The sequence below is a fragment of the Triturus cristatus genome, chromosome 7 (genome assembly GCF_964204655.1).
Source record: "Triturus cristatus chromosome 7, aTriCri1.1, whole genome shotgun sequence".
Taxonomy (NCBI): Eukaryota; Metazoa; Chordata; class Amphibia; order Caudata; family Salamandridae; genus Triturus; species Triturus cristatus.
In genome coordinates, this window is record NC_140590.1 from 1075062415 (window position 1) to 1075087360 (window position 24946).

Consider the following 24946-nt stretch of genomic DNA (forward strand, 5'->3'; position numbering starts at 1 on the left):
TCTGCTTCAGCTCGACATTCTGTGATTCTGGTCAAATCACTTAGTCTCCCCATGTCTACAACCAAAATGAATTTGTTCTTGTGTGATGTAACCAATGCTCATGTAAAGCACTCCCATACCTGACAAGTCTGCACTATATAACACTGCAAAAACACAAAATAATAAGTGTTTTGCACACTTCTGTCATTGGGCTATATTTGGGCTATATCTGGGTGATTTTGGGCTACATTTGGGCTCTTTTGTCTCCGGTGGCCATCTTGGGAGATTTATTTGTTATGAAGTTTCCTAATTTCCTCATGTACTGCAGTCTCCTCAGTAGGAAATGCTTTCAGTTTTTTACTTTGATTCCATCATGAAGGTATTCAGATATGTCACACATTTGCCATACATTCTGAATGTTAGCACTCTAGTTGCTCATTAGATCACTGTAGTAAAACTACTGTTCACCATGGAAGTCTGCTCCTGGTATTAAAAGTGCATGTTTCAGTCTGCATGTCAGAATCTTTTGATGAAATAGAAGAGGATTTGAGAAGTCACTCAAAATGTGCCCTCATTTTCTTTCTTCAGCATTAATCATAATTTCTATGGCAAAATGAACCCCCTCGTTGTGTTCCTTTTTAAATTAAATGTTTTAAGTGTTACCAGTTTATTCCAATCAAGGTGGCTTCAGGTGTGCCATACTTTTGTCATAATGAAGACAGTAAGCGCTCTAGTTGTTTTTAAGAACACTCTGGGACATTCTGTCATTGGGCTATACTTGGGCTACATCTGGGTGATATTTGGGCTACATTTGGGCTCTTTTGTCTCTGGTGGCCATCTTGGCAGACTTATTTGTTATGAAGTATGAAATAGAAGAGGATTTGAGAAGTCACTCCAAATGTGCCCTAATTTTTCTTTCTGCAGCACTAATCATACTTTTTATGGAAAAATGAACCCCCTCATTTTGTTCCTTTTTAAATTAAATGTTTTAAGAGTTACCACTTTAATCCAAGCAAGATGGCTTCAGGTGTGCCATATGTTTATCATAAGTAGGACTGTTAGCGCTCTAGTTGTTCTTTGGAACACTCTGGGAAGCTGCAGTAGAACACAAAGGAATCAACTGACAGTCTCTGCCCTTGTTGGATGTACATGTTTTACTGAGAATGTCAGACTTCATTCTCACATGACTGAGAAAGATAATGTGAATTTACAGAAAATAAGCTCTCAGTTTAGCTTATAGATCACCTTCCAAACCTCTGTGGGAAAAGCATGAGAAAATATTTTTCTCTCAATCATGATATCCCAGCAGAAGGCTTTTTCACATGGTGAAATCACCTTAGAACATACCACAATTCCTAAAATGAGTATGGTACCATCAACAAATGATTTATAAAGTAACTAAAGTCTTAAAACCTTCTATTAACTGCAATGCTTTTTAATGAGGTGCTATCATGTATATTGGTCCCAAGATGGCTGCCAACACTTCTTGGATGAAGTGCTGACAGCCAATCAGATCTCAGGATGAGATGTGTGGTTAGGCTCCGCCCACATATATATATGATTTTACTTTTGATTTTCTCAGGAACTACTGAACAGATTGACACCAGACCTGCAAAAGGCACATCCCTGACCTGAGGACTACCTCTCTGCCAAATTTCAAGTAATTCTGTTCAGCCGTTCGGGCTGTACCTTGGACTAAAGGTCCCTATGGAAAATTGCATGGGGAAAACGCGTTTTGGGACCCCCCTTTTTTCTCAGCCCCCGCTTGACGAATCCCCCCGAGACTTTCAGGGTAGGAGCGGAGCGGAGCGCCCCACCTATTTTGAAAATTTCGCGAGGATTCGTCAATTGGCGCCAAAGTTATTCCAAATAGAATGTTGCGGATTTCCTATGGAAACACGATCCTAACTATAACTATCTACTGGCGACCGCCAGTAGATAATATATATATATATATATATATATATATATATATATATATATATATATATATATATAAATTATTCCTTTAGCAAACCAGGAATGACGACGCCATGTGGGCTTCATAAATTCTTTATTCGGCCTCAGTCAAACGCGTTTCGGAGCGCCTTGCTCCTTGCTCACCGACGATTAAGTTTATAAAAACGGCCATTTTTAAACAGTGAAAGTTCCTTGTCACATGAAAACTACACAACCTTAAACAGTGAAAACAGTCCTGTAGTTTTTCATCGTTACCCTTATCTAAAAGTGAAGTCATATCTGTTTGGCACGTGCGTTTAAAGAAAATGCCTTCAAAAAAATATATCTACATGCATACATATTATAAATATACATATTTACTAAGTTACATCGTATATTCCATTGTCTAACTGATTCTGTTTGACATATTCAGCTTTATCCACTTTCGTGCAGGTCATATTTAAACACTGTACGTGTTATTTTAATTTTAGACATTTATACGTATCGTTACTGCTTGGCACATGTTTCTGACCAAATCAATGCGTACTTATATTTACTATTGTTAAGACAACGGCTTATATGTGTAAACTGTATTATGTATGGAATGTCCCCACGGGTCAATGGTAGGAAATGGCACAATTAAGCATCTTTTAAAATTAGTTTTCATTTTAATGTACATTAATTTCAGTACACAAGGAGTCTCACTGCAGAGTGTAGAACATGTACTTAATATAAATGTAAGTACTGCATATTTATGTATTACTTATATTCAGCATTGTTAAAAAAGTAGGGGTTTCACTTACACAATATATTCTAACCTTGCGTTGTAATGGCATTGGTGGTAAAGGTATATGTGCGGTAAAGACATGCTGTGTAATGCCATACATCTGGTTATTTGTCCCCTCCTGTCGTGTCAGCAAAAAGCACCCAAAAGTGGCGCCAACAGGTTTCAAGAAGCTACAAAGATACAAATGGTGCTGCGCTCCCTTCTCTGTATGGACTTTTTGACTCTGCCTTTATGCAGGGCAAACACGGCGAACATCTATTCGTATGTAAGATAACTAAACAGTTTTTTTTGTGATCGCAGAGAATAATAACATACTAAGAAAGCAGAACACTGCCCCTGGGGGTCAACCCTGGCTGCGCCAGAGCACTTTTTTTTTCTAACTTTCAGCCATGCTGCCGTACAATCTGACTAAAAGAAATTGACAAACCCGATAGTTAACCCAGAGGCATGAACTATTGACTTTGCCAATGCTTGTTTCTATCAGGCATTTGTCCTGTGTTCTGGAGTCTTGAAGGCTGGGTTATAAAAGCAGAAGGCAATTGATGGCACCTCTGCAACTTTTTCCAGCTCCCCCAGGTTAATTGCCACTGGAACAGCGTGTGTGTTAGGAGAGATAGAGGAAAGAAAGGGAGGAAAAACTAAAAGAAAGAGAAATGAGAGGAGGAAGAGAGCAGGGCTGGTTTGTTCATTTCTGCCAGGGACGCTTTTGGTTCCATGTCCAACCCTGTAGCCTGGTACAGTCTTGGGGTGTTTCAGACTATGGTGCACTGAGCCTTGGCTTCAGGTATGCGGGCTCTGGATATCATGTCTCATTATACAGATTTTGTAGCTACTAATGATTAGTGATAGTTTATGGAGGTAACAAGGTAGATAATAACCTGGTAAAAGATGATATGTAGCAAAAATGATTAGAAAAAGAACAAATATACTGTCAGGAGCAAACATAAAAAATTTGCAGAATAAAGTGTGCCTTTATATATTCCTCTGTACATATTTTTCTCCCTGTTAGGTTAGGATTGCCATCTTGAAGTGATTGAGGGGCTTGCATGTCCCAGTGACCTGGAGAGCTATGCTGGCGGGAGCTTAGCTCCTGGTAGGGTTACACAAGGCTGACTGGTAAGGGATAGAGACCATGTAAAGAGCGATCCACTGGTCTTCCAGGTTGGGGGTTGGGCACGATGCTACAACCTAGTCACATAAAAAGTATTTGTTACGGAAATAGGGTCAAGAACCACTACATTTTCTGGGTTCAAGGGAAACCAGTGTTTCTGCAAGAGACATGCATGATGGACAGTAGTCAAAGCCACAAGAAAACTACTGACAGGATGGTGGAAGTTGTGAGTGCCAAGTGCAAGACCAGAATCTAGAACTTACGGACTATTAATGACATGGGAAAGCTGGTGCGAGTAGCATCTGAGATGAGGCACTCCAGACTCCAGCCTACACATTCTGGGGGTCAGCTAAAGTAGGTGGACCAGGTATGTCAGAATGAAAACCACAGCAGGTGAGACAGTACTCTACTATGGAAGGGAAGATGACCAACATCATGAACGATTAGCCATCATCCTGAGCAATAGGACAGAGAAATTCCTAATTGAGTGGAAGCCAGTCAACAGCAAACTCATGACAGCCAGGTTAAAAAGCAGACGCGTCAACACTGCCATTAAACAGTGCTACGCTCCAACAAATGATTCAGAGGAAACAGTCAAGGATGTTTTCCAACAGCAGAGGCAAGCTGAGCTTGGAGCCACACCAAACTACAACCTGAAGATTGTGATGAGAGATTTCAATGCTAAAGTGGGAAATGACAACAGGAACCATGTCGGTGACAGGGGAAAGGAAGGTTGTGGGGCAATGAACAACAATGGAGAAAGACTGATGGAATTTTGTGCTATAAATGATTTGGTCATAGAAGGGACTCTCTTCCCCCACTATCAGTGCTTTAAATGGGCCAGTACTCAATACTGGCACTTCTTATTTTATCACCCTGAGTACCGGCACTTCTCTACGGCCGTGGAGAGTACCGGTACTCATGGAGGGTAGGTGCATTGGCCTTTAGTGTTGGTAGCCTGTCTCTTTGTTCAGCCAAATCACTTTTATAGCCCTGAGCTGAGCCCCTGCTGAACTATGATATCCCAGTGTTCGCCGTCATGCTGTGTTTGTTGCAAGGAATGGAGGCAGCCCAGTGACAGCACAATGAGAAAAGCCATGGGAGGTTAAAAGGGCTTCAGTCCCACCTGATTCTTTTGTGTGAGTGTCTGCTTATGTGTGTCTGTTTGCCTGCTTGTGTGTGGGTGTTTTTGTGAAATAAATATTACAAAATAAGGAAAGGTTAAAATACTGTTTGACTTTTATTTTGCATAAGGAATTAACCTGATTTGTTTACAGAAACACATTTCTCGTGTGTGCAGCAGCTATTATATAAGCCAATAAACTTTGCATGTCTTGCCTTTAGCCCCGCCCCTAGCCCCGCCCACTCGCCACATGTAAACGAGTACCTGCACTATTTTTTCCCATTTAAAGCACTGCCCACCATGATATATACAAATTAACTTGTTGTTCACCCAATGGCAAGACAGAAACCAAATTGACCACCTGATTCTAAGCGGCACCTGGAGAAGCATTTTTCTTACAAATAAAAAACAGGTTCTAACTCCTGGCAGACACAGAAGATCAGTCCGAGCCAGCTGCACACACAGTCAATAAGAAAATAGGAAAATGTCTCTTCAATATATATGAAGAATAGTGAAACGTGCCTGGGGAACAAAACACTAAAGAGGAAAGAATGGATAAGACAAGACACATGGCAAGCTATTGAAAACAGGAGGGCAGCAAAAAAGAAACTCATGGAGGCCAAATCTGAGAGGGTGCAGGATAAGTACAAGCAACAGTACTTAGAAGTTAACAGAGCAGTCAAAAGAATGGCAAGATCATACAACTGGGCGTATTTGGATAACCTTGCCAGCCAAGCAGAGGAGGCATCCAGGAGAGGCGAATGGGGCAGGTCTTCAAGATCACGGAGATAGTAAGTGGTAAATCTCATACAACATACAACACCCCTATTATGGACAAGCAAGGCAGACTACTCACAACAGAGAAAGAGTAGGAAGCATGCTTGGTCACGCACTTCAAAGGGTCTCGACCAGGCCAGTTCCACAAGCGAAGAGGACATCCAAGAAGAAGACACAGACTTGAATGTGAACACCGCCCTACTACAGAAAGGAGAAGTTGTCACTGCCATCTGATCTCTCAAGAAGGGATAAGCTCCTGGCCAAGGCAACATGAATGCAGAAATGTTCAAGCCAGACTCTGAAACGTCAGCCAAGATCCTCCAACCACTGTTCACATTGATTTGGGAGGGAAAAAAGTACCAGACGACTGGAACAAAGGCATCATTGTCACTATTCTGGAGAAGGGAGCATAAACCAACTGTAAAAGTTGGCATGGAATAACCCTTCTGTCAATCCTGAGTAAAATCTTCTCAAAAATCATTATACAGCTCATATCTGATGCCACGGACAGAAAGTTAAGGAAAGAACAGGTTGGGTTCTGCAAGAGCAGAAGGTGTGTTGATCAGATCCTTACTCTATGCAACATCATACAGCAGTGCACAGAGTGGCAGAGACAACTATACATCAACTTTGTTGAATTTGAGAAAGCTTTTGACAGTATCCACCATGACTCTGTTGTATATTGAGCCTATGGCATTCTGCAGTTGAAGGGTCTTCTCATCAAGAGCTACTATGGTAATTTTACCCGCAGGGTGGGAGACAGTGAGTATAGATGTGAAGTCAAGACCGGTGTGAAACAGGGATGTGTGATGTCAGAGTTGCTCTTCAACCTAGCCATCGACAGGGTGATGCGATGTACAACTGAAGACCAAGCTAGAGACGTCAAATAGACCTTACTCTCTACAGTGGAGGACCTTGACTATGCGGATGACCTGGCCTTGCTCTCTCACACACACTAGCATATGCTGGAAATGATGTCTCATCTCAACATCTATGCACAGCAAGTGGGCCTGAAGATCAACACAAAGAAATCAGAAGGCATGCCACTCAGCATCCCAAACCCTTCACCAGACAGGGAGGATGGAGAGAACCTAGCCATGACAGGAGAGTTCACCTACATAGGCAGTACTATCATACCTGAGGGAGTGGCAGGAATGTACCTCAAAGGAGACTGTACAAGGCCTGGAATGCCTTTTGGTGCTAAACAGTGTGTGAAGATCATCTCAATACATCACCAACACCAAGATGAAGCTTTACCAGAGTTGCGTTTTGTCCCAACTCTTCCATGGATCAGAATACTAGCTGATAAGGAAAAGCGACATCAAGCTATCAGCATTCCACACCTGTAACCTGAGAAGAATCTTGTGTATTTTCTGGCTGCAAAACATCTGCAACCAGGCACTGCTCAGCAGATGCAAGTAAGAGAGCATAGGCACCATCATTATGAGAAAAACACGGATAGGGCACACCATCCATAGGGAACAAGACTCCATCACAAGTACAGCTCTCCACTGGATCCCAGAAGCCAAACAGAAGAGAGCCAGGCCAAAGAACCCCTGAAGGCTTACTGCAGAAACTGAAATGAAGACCCTGAACCACAGCTGGGGCACTGTATAGAAACTTTCTCAGGTCAGACAGAAGATGAGGTCCTTTGTTGCTTCCCTACATGCCGGTCAACAAAATGGACAGTAAGTAATTTTACAATACAAGCCTTTAGTATAGCAATCCGTATGTTTCTGTGTCTGCGCTAACGGAGAGGAGGGGGAACTCCCTAACAAGCCGTCCAGTCTCTGGCACTAATGATTTTTAATCACAATATGGGTCATAAGGTACCAGTCCGTCATTTTCTCTGCTCCTGTAGGGTACCTTTGGAATCTGAAGTCCAAGAGAAATTTACTGGCTGTGACTGTTATCCCATACTACACAGGAAAAGGAAGTTATACGCAGCACACGTCATACCCTCACACAGCAAGTTTCCTGCACTCACAGGAGCTAAGTATCAGCAGAATTGACGTGTCTGCCTATTGAGGTACAAACGCAGGAATACCCAGAAAAGGGCCATCGAAAGAGAGAATTTAACTCCAGATCAAGCTGCGAGTGAACTGCCTCGTGTAGCGTTGAAGGTCCGATCAACTGCAACCAAGCACTGAAATGTGACACCTGACCCTGTTTTCAGAAATGTTATTTGCTCCGTGCTCTCCAGGTCAAAGGTCGGCATGGACAAAAGGGCACATCTGCCAATATTAAGCAGTCTGGGCTCCCAGAACTCAATGGGGGGCCGGTTCTCCCCTTTCCCCCGATCTTCATCTGTTTGATAGCAGAGCCCTTCCTCGTGAATGAGGCCACTGTAATTACTGGTCGCATTTATTACAACGCGCCAAACACCGGCTCTTAATTAAGCTTCGAAGGTTATACATACCCAGTTTAAAGTGCCAAACCTTTTTGAGCTAACTTAATGCACTCATAACACTTAACTGCCTGATGTCGTGTCTCGGGTTGTTCGTTACCTTTAGGTTACACTCTGGCCATTTAATTGTGCTGCAAGGGAAATGTTTTTTTTGTTTATAACGGCGGTATGAAAGGTGGAACTGCTACAGCAAGCACTGTATAAAAATGTATTATTGTTGATATTGTCATCAGTATCATTTTAATCGTAAACGCAGGAGTACAAGGGACAGAATATAAACAGAAAGAACAAGGTGCGCTACTCCCATTTGAGGTCGAGATCCTGGTCTTATTTTCGTGTGAAACACTGCACATGTTTACTGGTGTTCAAGCAGCTCGACGGGTAATTCGAGTCCCGAGAAACGCTCTAAGCTGAATTGGACTATACAAAGCTCTCCCTGTGAGCGAACAAGTCTCATGACTACTGCTTCAGCCCATATTTGGCATTAGTTGTAGGGAGTCACGCATCTGTGTGGTATGTTTATACAATATCGCCATCCACTGGTGAGTACTGTGTATGGCAGCGATAGAGGTATTCACATTACATAAACTGTCGCACAAGGAACGGCTGCCATGTTGCCTTACGTAAGGAACCCGTTTGTGTTTGCAGAATTATTGCTGAAATATGTCCTCAAAACATATTGCTGAATGCTGAGAGTGTGCACATATTTTCGATGCGTCAAAATTAGTACTGTGAGAGAAAACGACAAACTTTTTGTATCAGAACTTGTGTAGAAATCCAAAGACACGAACGATACAATAGGAAGAAATTAAATCTAAACTTAGACCTGTATGATATAACATATAATGAACTTTGACCAACATGAACACAGCCCCATCGTGAAAAGAATCTTTGATTGAGCATATGGTATTTTTGATGTGGTATATTTAGTGATTGAACAATGAAGAGTTTTCGGACACGATGTTGACTGTCTGTCGTTCCTCTTGTGTTCCTGTCTTTATCTTTAAGTAAAATCAAAAAGTATATTGGTATTAAGATAATAAATTAACAGCAGGTTTGCGTTACTCTTTAAAATGTACATGCACTACATTTGCACATAGGTGTCAGTGTTATGTAAATGTTTTATTGATTCGAAATATTGCTAAGGACATTATAATTCTCATTTCAAATTAAATTGAATGCAAAAAGTCAGACTTTTAAGGCAGCACACGAAGTTGAAAAGCAGGCGGGGTAACATTAAGGGGCAGGAGATGAAACAAGGGCGTCATGTTCAAGGCTGTGCATCACCTGCTGTGCAGCAAGACTCGAGCTAGCATAGCAGAGCATAGCATAGCATAGCATAGCGGAAATACAGGGTCTGTCCTCCTCCCAGCAAAGATCGACCTCCCACTTCGCCACAGTGGTTTAACGTAAAATGACGACCCTCCACACACACACGCAGAACGTGATGAGTGGCCCCTGAGTTTCCCATATCTCACAAGTATTTTTTGGTCCAGATCTGAACACCCTTGAAGGGTTGTGTGACCCTAAAGGGTTAGTATCCTTGCAACTCGGGTGGGGAGGTGGGGGGGGTGCAAGGCCCTGGGTTGCGCCCTGCTTCACCATCTTTCCGAAAGCCAAAGACTGCTCATATCTAAAAGTGCTTCATTGGACTGTTCCCGCTTTTCCACTATGTGGACCATGTATGATTCAAACAGCAATTGGGCTGCTCAGAATCTTAGAGCTGTACAAGAAGCATAGCAAGCAAAAACAATAACTTCTCCAAAATCTTCATATAACAAAAACAATATGTCTTTGATATGCAGAAGCCATGAATCAGCCCAGTAATTTTTTTAAATAGTTTATTCATCTTGGATACAAAAATATTTTTATATAAATCTTTTTTTTAATGAAAAACATAATACATGTAGTTATATAGTTATATATACTTAGTTCATGAGCTCCCAAATTAAGGAGCAAACAATGCAAATATTAAATCTAAAAACAGCACACCAACACTAAACACATAACCAATTACAATACAGAAAAAACATACATCAGGAAACTATGCATTACAATAATCACATAACAATCATCAGAGAACTGAGAGAATCAAAAGAGGTAAAAACTGTTGCTCATTATACTGACTTTTCTAGTGTTATACATATTGAACCATAAGAGGAGAAATGCACCAACACGTGTTTCGGTAGTTTACAAGAGATATGATCAACCTGCATCAGGGCGCTGACTGTACAAATAAACTCTGTGCCTGAAAGCTATCCATTCAAGGTGTGATTAATGGAGTTGTGCACTATGCTGGGAGGTCACAATCTTCGCACAACTGGTTATATGAAAGGATTCCTCCTTAGTTAAATGACGAACCACTAAGCCAAAGCCTCGTGGATAGAGAGGCACACACAACATTTCCTATATCAGAATCACAGGATTTAGGAGATGGGAATAAGGACAATCTGATCTAAGTATCACAAGGACGAATATTATTCAGCAACTCTTCCTGGCCTCAATATGGCAATTACAGTATTGGCCTTATAGAGGCCAGGTGGAGTTGCGTACTCACTATGGTTTGCTTCTACATGATTATTTTAGCCCCTGCTTCCAGCTTTACTCTTTGGCTTTAATTCTGGTTGGTTACCCACCCCGGACTCTTGAGCCATGCTACTCATACTCACCCCCTTGAGGGTCCTGAATAATATTCATCCTTATGAGACTTAAATCAGATTGTGCTTATTCCCATCTCCTCCATCCTGAGATTCCGATATAGGAAGTGTGTGGCTCTCTTTCCACGAGGCCTTGGCCTAGTGATTCGTCATTTAACTAAGGAGAAACCCTTTCATATAACCAGTTGTGTGAAGATTGTGAGCCCCCACCCATGTGTCCAATTCCATTAATCACACCTTGAATGAATAGCTTTCAGCCACAGAGTTAATTCATACAGTCAGCGCCCTGATGCAGGTTGATCATATCTCTTGTAAACTACCGAAACGTGCGTCAGCGCACTTCTGCTCTTATGGTTTAATACTGATAACACTAGAAAGGTCAGTATAATGAGCAACAATTTTTACCTCTTTTGATTCTCTCTGTTTTCTGTTTGTTTTGTGATTATTGTAATGTATAGTTTCCTGATACATGTTTTTTCTGTTATTTCTGTATTGCAATTATTTATTTGTTTAGTGTTGGTGTGCTGTTTTTAGATTTAATATTTGCATTGTTTGCGACTTAATGTGGATGATCACGAACTATGTATATATTTGCATTGTTTGCGCCTTAATGTGGGTGATCACGAACTATGTATATATAATTATCTAACCACATGTATACACTTTTCGTTAAAAAAAAAAATGATTTATATAAAAATATTTTTGTGTCCAAGATGAATAAACTATAAAAAGTACTGGTCTGATTCATGGCTACTGCATATCCTAGACAAATAGTTTGTGTTATATGAAGATTTTGGATAAGTTATTGTTTTTGCTTGCTATGTTTAATTTACCTGCCTTCTTCTCCAAATATATTCAGTTAGTCAGGGACCCTCTTTGTACTCTTGTACAAGAAGCATAAGCAGAAACATCATTCATGTGGGCTCCTCGTTCCTGCATAGAAGTTTCCAATGTTGTGGGCACGTATCTGATATGAATTGCTTCAGTATATCACATTTTGTTATTCGATAAAGTAAAATACTGAAGTCAATTCCTGGCATTAATGTAATCACTTTCTCCTTGCTGCTGGCGTTAGAGCATGCAGGGAGGCTACCGAGCACTAACTGGGTATTTGCAGTGCCTTTGATCAGTGATCTGCTCAATGCAGTCTCCAATTTGTGTAACCTGTCAATATTTCACAGGCCGCATTGTTGCTGTGGCAAAGTCCCGCTGCCTCCTTACTTTACTCCCCGAACCTGTCTTGAGTTCCTTTGCATCCTTCGGTGGCCAGTCACCCCTTCAATCCCATGCTTCCCACTGCCAGTGGCCACAGAAAGTTCTACTACCAGGTTCTTTGATTTATACCAGTAGCGTAATGGCACTGGAGGCCCCACCGCCTGCAAAGTACATAGAGGGGGTCCCTGTATGCTCCAGACCCAGTCCGGATCTCTCAGGCTAGGTGCCCACTGCCCCGAAAATGTGCCAGAGGGGCCCCCATTGAGCTGCAGGGCTATTGTTACGCAACTGATTCATAGCCCTGGCCCAGAGACTCTGGGCAAGGTCAGGAACAGGACAGGACTTAGAATGCTGCCGCCCTTTACCACTCACCCTTGCAGTTCAGTTGGTGCCTTGAGGACCACTCCTCCAGACTCCAAAAGAAACGCTTTTTCACATGGGCTGCAGGATCCGACGCAGTGTGTCTTCTGGCCTATGTGAGTGCTCGTCCACCGCACTCCAGGGGGCCAGTGACTGTTCACTGCTTCGGTCTCTGTCCCAGTCACCTCCGAGGGCACACAGGGCTCTCATATCTCGGTTTAGCATGTACTCACATGGTCCAGTCTTCATATTGTTTTCAGCAATTCACACTGAGCATCAAAAGGGTGCCTCCTGTAAGCATATTCAAATTCCTGGCATCTAAGGAAAAACAGGACTCACCATCAAGGTGTGCTTCTTGGGGTATCTTAAACCCAGTGAGAAATATGTTTCCGGATTCGTGAAGATTGCAGCACATTGAAAAATGAGGCAGGAGCTGGGGTTGCATGCGTGAGTAGTGTGTGTCTCACCACCAAGGTAATGTCTGTCAAAACAGCAACATACAACTCTGTTGTCAGCTCACAGCAGGGGGCATCTCCATCGAGCACCAGAGACTGCAGCAAACTGCAAGAGCTTGCAAAGTTTTTTAAAAAACTATTTTTATTTGTTTTATATTTTTAATACAAAAACACACAATAACATTGTACTCGTAATAGATATCAATATTATGGTCATTGCAGCCTTTTACTGTACATAGACACTAAGTGATTGTCTCTATGGGGTGTGACTCTCTCTCCGAATCACAGTTCTCTGGTGGATCCCCTGTTCTCTCCGTGCATCAGGTCTACCTATTATGCTGTCATACGTGCCTTCTGTGTAGAGATGTTTAGTGAGAAAATTTTAAAGAAAAGGGGCCCCCTACTTTGAGGATATGGTTCCTAAATGTAGGGAATACACAACAATTGTACAGAATTTAGGAAACCAATAAACAGAAAAACAATATAGAAATGATATTACATACTGTCAATGAGAACCCAGAGACAACACTAAATATAGAAAAAATACAAAACAATTTTTATTATACATTGAAAATATATAAAAGTAATTTAATCATTCATACAGAAGCTAACGTGTCTATCATGCACACTATCAATCATACACTCAAAGATATACAAACAAGTGAAGATATATAGACAATAGCGAATGAAATAATTAATATAACACAAATTACATAAAAATAATGTGGCACAACATTTTTTTTTTGATTGACTGGAATGTGTTCTACGTGCGTTTCGGCACACACAGGTGCCTTCGTCAGGAAAAATAGGCCACTGAAAGAGGGACAAGGATTATTCTGAAAAAGAATGAAACATGAAAAGGGTAATCAAAACTGGGTTCAGCAGTAACAGTAGTGGTAAATGAGGATGTAGCACCACAACTGATGTGCATTGAACCAAGGAATGTATTCACCGACATCGTGAATGGAAAAAGAGAGGTTGAGATTATTCTTACTTTCTCCTCTGTTTTTTATCAATATTCCTTTTGAATCTATTCGTCATTGCTCATTATCACTTTTTACCCACTGTAACGGTGCACATACTTTTCTTTTTTATGTTCTACACATTATCTGTGGTGTTTTAACCATCTATATTGTTCAACTTCTCTTTTTCCATTCACGATCTCTGTGAATACATTCCTTTGTTCAATGTACATCAGTTGTGGTGCTACATCCTCATTTACCACTACTGTTACTGCTGAACCCAGTTTTGATTACCCTTTTCATGTTTCATTCTTTTTCAGAATAATCCTTGTCCCTCTTTCAGTGGCCTATTTTTCCTGAGGAAGGCACCTGTGTGTGCCGAAACGCGCGTAGAACACATTCCAGTCAATGAAAAAATTCTTTTTTTGCCACATTATTTTTATGTAATTTGTGTTATATTAATTATTTCATTCGCTATTGTCTATATATCTTCACTTGTTTGTATATCTTTGAGTGTATGATTGATAGTGTGCATGATGGACACGTTAGCTTCTGTATGAATGATTAAATTACTTTTATATATTTTCAATGTATAATAAAAATTGTTTTGTATTTTTTCTATAATTAGTGTTGTCTCTGGGTTCTCATTGACAGTATGTAATATCATTTCTATATTGTTTTTCTGTTTATTGGTTTCCTAAATTCTGTACAATTGAGATGTTTAGTGAGTCCAGCCCATAATGTCGCATCCAGCTGCCCCACAACAACTTGCAAAGTTAAACTCATTATGACACTGTACAACTAGATGTCAAACTCTAGAACATAAACCATACACGTCAAGTGCTCTAAATTAATTGCACTCCATTCATTCCAAGGCACAAGGAGAGAGAGGGAATAACAGAACTCCATTTACACAACAACTAAAAACAACTATGTGAAACATGGAATGAAACTATGTACAGAGTGCTGTAATAGTAAAAATAACAATGAAATCAATCAACTAGAAAAACCCTAAAGCCAAAACAGTTGTTTTTTGATCTGGGTGGAATGGCATCTAACATTGTTTTTCTGTGTCTTGTTGACCATTTCTAAATAATTGCTGTGTGCTTCTTTCTTTCTTTTTTGAGTAGTAAACTCATCGTTTCAACTCTCTTGTATCACGCCAACCTTTTCTCTGATTACTTTTGCCACCCACTGCATAGTCCTCATTTCCCTAGCATCAAACACACAATAGATCTAAGACCTTTGTAGACAGGTTCTACCAGAGTAAATTTGAGTTCCCGATCGAAACCAACCTTACTCTTCTTCATCCTCATAAAATCATCTACATCGATAAATACATCCATAACAGAATTCAGTCACACCATTACATGCTTTTACTCCGCATATCTCTTTCATTCTTCAAGAATAGCGATTCTCCAAATTTGATGACAAAGAGAATCTGAATTTAATTAAAGACACAGAGGCTGCCATTGTGCATTTTTGCTTTAATGCCACTCCAAGCAGCACTTGAAAGTATTATACATCACAAAGAAAAATATTCCAGGATAGAGTAGTCAGTTCACATAAGAAGTCCATTCAGTGAATATTCTGCCTCTATTAAATGCTAATTGGAACTTCCATCCAAACCGAAGGAAGGAACGACTCCCCTTGAATGAACAAAAATGAATCCTCTTGAATTTGGAGAAAATTGATAATGATCGCTCTGTAAATGATCAAATTACAGAGAATTCTCTAGAATAAAAAAGGAGATTATTAGCTTTCCAGCAAAGAAATATTAATTAGAAATCAACAAGGTTTACGCAAATTTCGCAAGCTGACTGTGACTCATTACAATGTAATTAAGATAGAGAGATTTAAAAAAATCTGTTGCATATTTCATTAACATTTTCAAGTATCACCAACTCCTATTCTACGATTTATTAAGTATATATATATATTTTTTTAATATAATTTGTATTTTAAAACTGGAAACAGGGCAGGGAGGGTGGGATAATGTTAGCCTCTGTGCCTTTAATAAAATTCAGATTCTCTTGTCACCAAATTTGGAGAATCACTATTCCATTACAAGATCGGAAGCTACCATTACGCATGTTGGTAGCCCTTCAACATTACCTCAGTCATATATTCAGTTGGCTTACCATTTTACGGCTCCCTTCACAATATTCCCCAAACTGCCACCCCTGAAAAAACACTTGATAGTCATTGCACCTCTTATAGAATGAGCTTGAAATTTGTGTAAATCTACACCAGCCTGTTGCATAGTGCATTTTACCTACCTTGCAATTGTCGATGTGGTAGCCGCTTTGAAAGGTTTCACAAAGAAAGCAGAAGCTGATCAGACCCATCTTGTATGAATTCACTAATTCTGGAGTCATACTCCTTTATGCAGTTCACAACACAGAGCTTTTCGCAAGAGTCAAAAAAGGCTAAAATATGGATTCAGACATAGACTTTGTTCTTCTGGTTATCTCGGAAGTAACACCAAAGGCGTCATAAACCCTGTTACTTACCTACAAGGCCTTAACATGCAATACTCTACAACTAGATATAAGGCAAAGTAAGGAGGCTAACTTCATTGAAAGTCTGTTCAAATCTAAATATCTATTAGCAGGCCAAGTTAAAAGCAGATAAAGAACTAAATTAACACCTAAAAGATTATCATACCTTTTTGAGGTCTCCTCAATCTGATGCTTTTAAGCACCCTTTAGATAAAAACATTCTTTCCTACAGACCTGCCATTAACTAAGCAGAGCCCTGCAGATGTTGCCAACCTATAACAATTTATTGTTCTATAACTAAGTCCTCTATCATACTGTTCCACAACGAAATTATCCACCCGAACTATTAGAGTATCCACGGGATCCAAATCTCTTTCTAAGTACCGACAAGCCCATGACTTCTAGATTCCACTGTATCCTTTGTGGGTACCGGGAGCCCAGAATTAGTGTCCAAGCTCATCAGCTCTTGTCGAAAGGCCTGACATTTCCCTAGATCTCCTGATACTTTCCAGACAAGAAGGTACAAAGTCCCTGTCAACAGCAAAGGATGGTCTTCCCAGTCTGTGTTTTGCAGAAGGTCTGGTAGAGCCGGATGGAAAAAAGGAACGTCGCAATCAAGCTCCAAGGTCATAGGAAACCATGCTATAGAGATCCAAAACGGAATTATCAGAATAATTAAGCATGGCCCCTGCCTTACCTTCTGTAGAACTCTGGGAATCATTCCAAACAAGGAAATGAATATGCATTCTTTACTCTCCAAGTTTGAAGGGAAGTGTTCACTGCTAGAGCACCGCAGTCTGGTAACCAGCTGTGATAATCTCTCAGCTGAAATATCAGCCTGCTCGCAAAAAGATCCAACTCTAGTTGTTCCCAAAACTGAGTTAGTCTGCTGAAATAATAACTGTTCAGTTTCCAATCACTAAAATCCTGTAAAAACCTGATGTCTGCAGAAACATTCACCTTCCCAGGTAAATATTCTGCCCTGAGGTCTATTTTGTGTTCCAGACAAAAAAGCCAGTACCTTTTTGCTTAATCTGACAGGTCTGCCCATGCGCAGTGGGGTGGGAAAAAGGGTCAGAGGTCAGGCCCTGATCCCAACCCCCCATAGCACCCAACCCTCCTGCTGCACATAGCCTTCAGCCATGCACAATGGTGGGTTGACCCTGCACCCAACCGACTGCAGGTGGCTAATGCCATTGCATGCAGCCTGTGGCCTGCACAGTGGGTGGTTTGCCGCAGTCAGGACAGAAACCAGAGCCATACGATTCCGTAGAATTACAGCTCTTTTCATTTCTAGCGGGTCAGAGATGAGCTCTAAAATGAGATTAGTCACATGTGGTAGTTTTTGAAGAATCCTAAAAGACGTTTAACTTCATGTATGGTGATTCCAATCCTCTACGTGGGAAATAGGATGGCGAAGAACCATGCAGTCTCTTATATCTCTGTTGTTGCACTTATTTTTGCGAAGTTAAATGAAGTATAATGGACAGCTAGTCACTTTGCTATTCTCACAATATCTTGGCAAGACATAGAGTCATTCTGAACAAGAACATAGGGAATTGGATGGTGAAAATCTGTGCAGTTTCCAATATTTCATTTGTTAATCTTATCTGGTATAGGGACTCAAATAAACTATGACTGACAGCTGGGACAACATATGCCAGGTAACATGATCTAGATCAATATTCCTCTAACTAAACAGAAGCCCTTTTACCAGCTGCGGCCTGTGCAGATAAGAGTGGTGGGGCTGGGTGGGGAGGGATTTCGATGGACGATGACAGGGGAAAATTAAATAAATAATTAATTTCCCTCGTCATCGCCCGTCGAAATCCCCCCCACATGGTCCCACCACCCCACAGCTCTTACCTCCTTGGGCCGCGACAGCCTCTTGACGCATACATACGTACCAGGGGGCATATATATATATTTTTTAAAAGACCTTTATTGCAGAGTTACACAGTACACAGCTTTAAAGCCTACAACCCAACGGGCCGGCCGCGAAGGTTATACTTTTTCAGGTAATATGATCACACAGCCCTGTGCCGTCAACCCGGGGGTACGGCGGCGTTAACGGATGCAAGTGTATCCTGCGGTAGTGGAGGAAGTTGAAGGTCTCATTTTGTGTGTTAACACCACTATACATCATGAGCACAGTGCCCCGCCATGCGCAAAGAGGTCTAACATTCAAACTCCCCCCCCTTTCCCCCCCCCAAACTACGGTCAACACTCAGAACCCCCTCTGTATTGCATGTCCCGGTAGCGTATCTTAATGTCTTTCCCTGAGCACACGATGCAACAAGAGCAGCAGGATTTCACACCTCCCCGGGGTCCTCCATTGCGACTGAGGGAGGCTCACAAATGCCCCCCCTGTACTCATTCCACTTGGACCACACCTCGACCCACTTACGTGGGCACCCTCTCGCCACGTAAACAGTCTTTTCCTGCAGCATGCACCAGTCCATATCAGTGCTCCAGTCCGACAGCCTAGGTGGCGTAGGACTTCCCCAGAGCCTAGCTATGTTTCTCTTCGCTACCACTTGCCCAAGCGTCACCCAGAGTCTCCCTTTTGGTGTCAGGTCCGATGGCTCCCATATATTGAGGAGGCACCTCTTAGCCTCCGGGCGGATTTCCACCTCCCACACCTCCTCCATGCACCGCACCACCCTTCACCAGTACCTCTGAATCTTGGGGCAGCCCCACAACACATGGAAGAAGGTACCCGCGCCACCACACCCCCTCCTACAGAGTGTCGTGTCTGCCCTCCCCATCGCATGGAGTCTCGTGCAAGAGATGTAAACTCTGTGTAAAATCTTCAGTTGGATAAGTCTCAGTCGGGCTGGTATCGCGACCTCGCGCGGGGAAGCCAGGGCGTATATCCACTCCTCGTCATCTATCTCCAGCCCTTCGGCTACCCATTTTTCTCTAAGGGGATTGAGCGTATCGGGGGGGGTTAATGATGAGTTTTTTATAAGTGAGGGATATGGCATGTTCCGTGAGGTGACCATCCAGCAGTCTATCTTCAAGCGGGGAGGCTTGCGGCAGTTTGGTCTCAGGTGGAATATTGGCCTGTAGGGAGTGACGCACCTGCAAATATCGAAAGTATTCGGTTTGTGCCAGCTCATATGCATCTTGCATTTGGGCGAACGAGCGGATCCCCGTCGGGCCCCAGATGTCTTTAATTTGGGAGATGCCGATCAAGTCCCAGTTGCGGAATCCCCTAGTTCGCCCCAGGTTACCCAATTTTTCAGAGGCCCAGAGTGGCGTGGCCAACGTGAGGACTCCCGACCAGCCGAGCTTCTTCTGTGCGATGTGCCAGATCTGGACCGAGTGGAGTGTAGGTCCCGTGAGGCGACGCACACCTCTTCTGGAATACAGGGCTATTTCGTAGTTCCCCCCAGGGAGCAACCATCTGTCCATGCCATAGGCCGGATCGTTGCCGTCTCCATATGTCCCTTGGTTGATCGCGGCTAGATGGGCTGCCCAGTAATACTTGCGGATGTCGGGGAGGGCTATTCCGCCGTCATACCAGCCCAGTGTGAGCTTGGCGAGTGAGATCCGGGGCAGCCCGGCCCAGAGGAGGTCGCGCAGTGCGGTCTCGATAGCCACAAAGTAGCCGTTTGGAACCAAGTCCGGGTAGTTTTGCAACGCATAAAGAAACCGTGGGAGCGCTAACATCTTAAATAATGCCGCCCGACCCAGCAAGGACAGCGGTAGGTGCTGCCATGACTTGGCTTCCCGTTGGAGCCGAAGTAGCGGCGGCTTAAGGTTATGCTCATACAGCAGCAACTTGTTAGCTGTGATGTACACTCCCAGGTACTTAAATCCATCCTCTGCCACCTTAATCGGGCAGGTGTCTGGTAGCCGCGGGGGGTCCCCTCGCAAGACGTACAGATGTGATTTGGCCCAATTGACCCGGAATCCAGAATTGAGCCCAAAACTAGCCAGTATGTCGAGCGCCACTATGATCGATTTTCGCGGCTTACAGAGATAAAGGAGTATGTCGTCGGCGTAGAGGGATATCCTATCCTCCCACCCCTCCGCCCATGCTATGCCCTTCAAGGCGGGATCTTGCCGTATCCAGGCCGCTAGTGGTTCCTCCAGGGGGCATATTTACAAGGGCTTTATCTCCGCTTCTTTGGCTTAAAAAGCCCAAAAAGCGGAGATAAAACTATCACCCCATTTACAAGAGGGTGCTAACATGCCTAATCGCATGTTAGCACCCTTTTTCCCAACGACTCCCTTTGCATCTCTAATGAGATGCAAAGTGGGCATCACTGGGCAAACCCCGGATGGACTACCATGCAAATATCACTGATGTTCACATCGCGATATTTACAAGGCAGCCCAGAGGATTTTAGCACATGTTAGTTTTTAGAGAAAACCGCTGGTTTCTCCATAAACTAGCGTCTGCTAATATGCAGACTTACCTATCCCTGACATTTGGGTGGATTATGCTAATACGACCCTGTGGGTCGTATCAGTAAGGTTATCGCCGTTTTGCAAACCAGCGATGTTCCCTGCAAAATGGCAATTTCCCCGCTATCTCTGGAATTTTTATTGCCCTGGAGTAACGCGTTGTTAATAACGCGTTACCAGGGTGAGAAATTCTAGAGATAGACGGCGATAAATAACAAAGCGCCAAGTGCGCTTTGCGTTTATTTATCGCCGTCCTTGTAGATATGCCCCCAGGTTCCTTTTCCTTTCTCCTCCATTCATATATAAACTATCTAAAAGAACAGAGTAGTGTCAGTGCCAGCCAAAGCTGGAACATTACAGTAATGGTTACTCCATTAGACATACATGGTGCCATGACGATAATCATAAAACAGTCCTTGGGCAGGATGGGCAAAAGGAACAGCAGTAGATTGGCTACTCTGATTTGTGTAACTGAAACCTTCAGTGAATAACAGTGTGCTACCAGAAACATTGTCACATTTGTTAGGAAAATCTCAATACATTTGTAGATCAAGGTGCAGCTCATGTGCCTTTGTAGGTAAATGAGTGCAAATCCTCCAAGATGAGAGATTAAGCTCTTGTCAATAAAGTTTCACCAATCGAAAATAAATGTTCTCCAGAGTGTTGATTCCACTAATTGGGCAGCGGGTAGGGTGCAATATTATACTGAGGTACTTGAGCAAGTTCTGTGTGTGAAGACTGTCATGCTCATAACAACCCAGTATTCCGCAACCCTAACTATGCAGAAGCTGAAACAGGTAATTGATGCATTAATAAAGCAAAGAGTCTTAGTGTCTATTGTGAGTGTAGGTAATACTACTGTTTTGCAGGTATAGAAACTGGGTGAGGATGCAGGCATGTTTATTCAAGGCCTAAAAGCAATTAATTGTCTTGCAGTGGAAAGCTTTCCTGTTGCACCACACCCTGCTACCACTTTGTGAAGAATCCCAGCTAATGCAAAATGGGTTACTGCTGTTGACCTCTGGTCTTTCTAGAAGTGTCTATGTTACTGCAATATGTAGATTAGTGTTTCCCAAATTGTGGGTTGGGACCCACTGGTGGGTTGTGAGCTGATTTTTGGTGGATCATGAAACGTTCGGTATAAGTCACATTTAAAGCTTGTGCTTGATTTTTAACTGACTCCTTCCCAGTCCGAACGGACAAAATACTTTGTTTACAAAGTGAATGCAACATGACACCAGCTGATAGGTGCATTCATGTTCCCAGTGATGTGTGTGTTCTCAGAATTGTCCTATTTAAATCATGTTACAGCAGATTAACCAATGTGTTGTTCTCATCGAAGAAGGGGAGATGTGAAGACGTGGAAATAAGCCAGTGCTTAATCTGCTGCATTTTGAACATCAGGACTGGGAAGGAGTGTGTTATCAATCAAGTCCAAGCTTTGAATGTGACTGTTTCTCACTCAGCCCTATCTGTATTTTGTGATGATTGTGCTTTTGTAATATTTAAACATTTCTTTTTTTATTGTGCCTTTAATGTAGTATGCTTTTAAGGTTTTAATTAACCGAATAAAGTGAATTTGACTGCCTGACTGACTCAGCTCTACTGGCACTAGGCTGCAAGTAGTAACATTAAACTGTGTAGGTAGTTCAGTCCCCCTCTCGCCCCGAAGAGAGGCACATGCGTCTTACAAGACCAAGACACTGCAGACTGCTGGCTCAAGCTCTGGTCAAGGCAAATGATCTGCAAAAATAACAGAAGAGCAGATGCTGCAGATTTGTCAAGGTCAGGAATATCCATGTATCATCTCTCGAAGGAGCTTGATTTCAGCTTTCAGGGGGTCAGAAAAGAACTATACCCATATTTTATTGTTTGTAACGCAAACCAAAGTAAGTCCTGGTGCTTCAAAAATCTGATTATGTTCTACCAGACTGTGCATGATTGTGCAATTGCGCAACTCCTTAACAATACACAAAACTGCCCCATGCGCCAGCCAGCAGTTGTCGTTATTGCAGGCAGCAGGTTTCTTTGTTTACGGTCAAGAAAATCGTCCTTGCCTCACAGTGGTGCTGGAGCAATTTTCCGATGGGGGACGCTGCCATCAATGATACATCACTGCACTCATAGGGATTTTGAAAATCCAAGAATCACACAAAAAACAAGTGTCGAAAATAAGCCACGTCCAATCAGAAAGAGTGGTAAGAGTGTAATATGTAGCTGGTGTTGCATTTTGGGGCACACCGTCACATATGTATTAATAAAGCATGGTGTGGTAATGCACTTATCATTTACAGATAGCACGTTTCATTGAAATGACCACTAAATTTGCATAGGCATACAGTTTTATTGATAAAACTATAATGCGCACAAACGTTAATGTGTAAAAATTGAGTTTCAATTAAAATTCATAATTTGTGCATCACAAAGTAGTGTCTTAATGTGTTTTGATCCCATTCAAATCTTTGTTTCATCATACTTCAGAATGACAAAAAAAAATCAATTAGTGCTTTCCAGACTGCTTGCTTATTTCGAAATATTAGTACAGTTCATTTATAGGTATTTAAGTTTTCTTGTTTGTTAGGAAAAAATGACATGACACACCAGCAAGACTGCCACATAGTTCACTGTATAAAATCCTCTCACTTTGAAGTCAGAGAAAGAAAAGTAAATCTCCACTTTAAACGAATAATCAGCAATTTGTCAGAGTAGCCTGACATTTGACCTCTGTATTTGAACACAGAGCAAATGTGACCATATAAAAACAAAATTTAAAGTAATCTTTAATGCTCATTCAGTTTCGAAACTCCAGTATGGTTGTTTTGGGGGTGCTGCAGTGGCCCCCCACTCCTAATTTCAGCTCCTATGCCGTCGCATGTCCCTTAAAGATTGATGGATCTCGAAAGTTTCTGTTGTTCGAATTAGATTGTAGCTCTAAAAAGTTGGGGAAGCACAGATGTAGATGATTTGTTACTTGCTTCTTTGGACCAGTGTAAGGTTGATTCACTGTACCTTCTCACTAAATTGACTAACGAAGGGCACATGGCTTCAAGGGAGAAATTGCAATTTTGTCCACCCCGTGTTCAATATTTATGTCACAATATCTCTGCTTGAGAGCACCACCTATCCACTAACCAGACTGAAGCCATCCGTAAGTTACCACTCCCAGCTGCAGTCTCAAAGGTACGTATTTTCTTTGGGATGGCAGGTTACTGGAAAAAATAGTTACTGGAGTTTGGCCACTATAGTCAGATCCCTTCAAGGCTATTTTAAAAAGTATACCCCTGAGGCCTTGCAGTGGACTCAAGAGATAGGGCAAGCCTTTATAGGGATAAAACAAGTGCCTTCCTCGACCCACACATTGGGTCTGCCAGACTACGCTGTTTAGTTTATAATTTGTGGTTTTGGTCCAGTCAGTCCTAATTGGGCCTACCTTCTTATCTTCAACAACTCATCCTTTGCGGAAGCCAGGGTAGCCTCATCCAGAGAAGCCTAGCAATGCCAAAGATCTTTTTTTATGAATTGGCACAACCTGGGACTGACTGGGTCAGAAAATAGACCCCAGCACCCTAATAAAAGTGTTCCCCATTAGCAAATAGGATAGCTAAAAAAGTGACCTACATTCTGCAAATCGGGGCAGTTTTGAATTTGTAAAGATTCACTGTATAGGTGTTTAGCAATGTATGGGAGACTGCATGAGTTTGTACTTCCTACAGGCACTGTTTATTGTAACATCAGGGAAATAAATAGCAAAACCTGGACTAGGAGACAATTCAACACCCAAAACAGTGGCCCACACACTGACCTGTTAGCCCGCCTTCGGGATACTGCCAGATTGTCCTTATAGGGCACTCTGAATCTTGGTATAACTAACAGTAACAGTTGACCCACATTAGCCCAGTCGGGTTTGTAACATTAAACAGAATATGTAGTTCATCACTTACTCTCATGTGACTCTCATGGGATTCTCTTGTATGTTCAGGAACTTTTTTTAAATATTGACTAGATTAGATGGGGAGTGTGGATCAATTTCCCCCCTCCCCGGTCCCAAATATTCCCTCAAAGGGAGGAGGACATCTGAAGAATCATCTAAAAGGCCAGCCCCTAGCCAAGTCATTAGAAGAAGGGGTGAGTCGGTCATTACAGGGATAACTCTCAAGTTCTCGAGCCAGCTGGTTTGCAGTGTGTCTTAGTCTATCCTGGGTAATGGTCGGAATGCAAACCCTTCCAAACCAGCGCTAGCATCGGTATGGCTAGCGGC

At 42.2% G+C, this 24946-nt stretch overlaps 1 protein-coding gene across 2 annotated transcripts in view; it reads right to left on the reverse strand.

The window, feature by feature from the left end:
- Positions 1–24946, reverse strand: part of LOC146811114 (toll-like receptor 4) — a 127507-nt gene that overhangs the window by 53078 nt on the left and 49483 nt on the right. Inside the window, exon 2 of one of the 2 annotated variants that reach the window (XM_085618175.1) lies at positions 15244–15505. The exons of the other annotated variant lie outside the window; for it this stretch is intronic. The gene's annotated coding sequence lies outside the window, so the exon portion shown is untranslated. Of the gene's footprint in view, positions 1–15243; positions 15506–24946 lie in introns of those variants that run through there. 2 annotated transcript variants of the gene reach the window in all.